Consider the following 1,731-nt stretch of genomic DNA (forward strand, 5'->3'; position numbering starts at 1 on the left):
AAGTGTCTTCTTCTTCGCAAAATTTCAATCCTTGTCCCTTTTTTCAATCTTGTCCTTCGTCTCTCTCCTGGCTTTCTCGTTTCTCTCACGACTTTCTCGTCTGTTTCTCTACTCTCTTGTCTCTCTTTCACAACTCTCTTGTGGTCGTCGTCGAGGAAGTGAGTGTCTACGTGTTTGCCATCGAGAAATTAAGTGTCTAGGTATCGTCTAGGTCTTCGCTGTCGAGGAAGTGAATGTCTACGTGGTCGCCGTCGATGAAATGAGTATCTAAGTATTCGCCGTCAAGGAACTAAGTGTTTGGTGTTGTCTAGGTCTTCGTCATCGAGGAACTAAATGTTTAGATGTCATCCAGGTCTTCGCCGTCGAGGAAGTATATGTCTACGTGATTGCCGTCGAGGAACTAAATTTCTAGGAGTCGTCTAAGCTTTCGCTATCGAGGAAGTGAGTGTCTACGTGTTCGCTGTCGAGGAACTAAGTGTCTAGGTGTTGTCTAGGTCTTCGCCATCGAGGAAGTGAATATCTACGTAGTTGCCGTCGAGGAAATGAATGTCTACGTGGTTCCCGTCGAGGAACTAAATATCTAGGTATCGTCTAGGTCTTTGCCATCCAGGAAGTGAATGTCTACGTGTTCGTCGTCGATGAAATGAGTGTCTAAGTGTTCGCCGTCAAGGAACTAAGTGTTTGGTGTTGTCTAGGTCTTCGCCATCGAGGAACTAAATGTTTAGATGTCATCGAGGTCTTCGCCGTCGAGGAAGTAAATGTCTACGGGATTGCCGTCGAAGAACTAAATGTCTAGGAGTCGTCTAAGCCTTCGCTGTCGAGGAAGTGAGTGTTTCCGTGTTTGCTGTCAAGGAACTAAGTATCTAGGTATTTAGGTCTTCGCCATCAAAGAAGTGAATGTCTACGTGTTCGTCATCGAGGAACTAAGTGTCTAGGTGTTGTCTAGATCTTCGCCGTCGAGGAAGTGAATGTCTACGTGATCGCCGTCGATGAAATGAGTGTCTAAGTGTTCGCCGTCAAGGAACTAAGTGTTTGGTGTTGTCTAGATCTTCGCCATCGAGGAACTAAATGTTTAGATGTCATCGAGGTCTTCGCCGTTCAGGAAGTACATGTCTACGTGTTCGCTGTCGAGGAACTAAATGTCTAGGAGTCGTCTAAGCCTTCGCTGTCGAGGAAGTGAGTGTTTCCGTGTTTGCTGTCAAGGAACTAAGTATCTAGGTATCTAAATCTTCGCCATCGAGGAAGTGAATGTCTACGTGTTCGTCATCGAGGAACTAAGTGTCTAGGTGTCGTCTAGGTCTTTGCCATCGAGGAAGTGAATGTCCACGTAGTCGCCGTCGATGAAATGAGTGTCTAAGTGTTCGCCATCGAGGAACTAAGTGTTTCGGTGTCGTCCAAGTCTTCGCTGTCGAGGAAGTGAATGTCTACGTAGTCGCCGTCGATCTTACAAGGATGTAACAACTGCCGTTATTTCGTCGCATGGAGTAGCTCGTCGGAAAACGGGCGGCGAAATTGGCTCAGGGCGGATAAGGAAGAGCAATTAATGTAACTCGGATTTTAATATGTACAAAAGAATGAGTTTATTTAAATACTAGGATCTACACAGTTTCGGACGCGCGGACGGACGTTATATACACATATGTACAAGATTAGCGCGAGCGCCGGTAAGTGCCCATCGGTTGTGCACGTGCCGGTGTGTGACGTCGGTGGGCGCGCGGTAGGCGCGGCAGG

Source organism: Wasmannia auropunctata, unplaced genomic scaffold, assembly GCF_000956235.1.
Source record: "Wasmannia auropunctata unplaced genomic scaffold, wasmannia.A_1.0 LD336101.1, whole genome shotgun sequence".
Classification (NCBI taxonomy): Eukaryota; Metazoa; Arthropoda; class Insecta; order Hymenoptera; family Formicidae; genus Wasmannia; species Wasmannia auropunctata.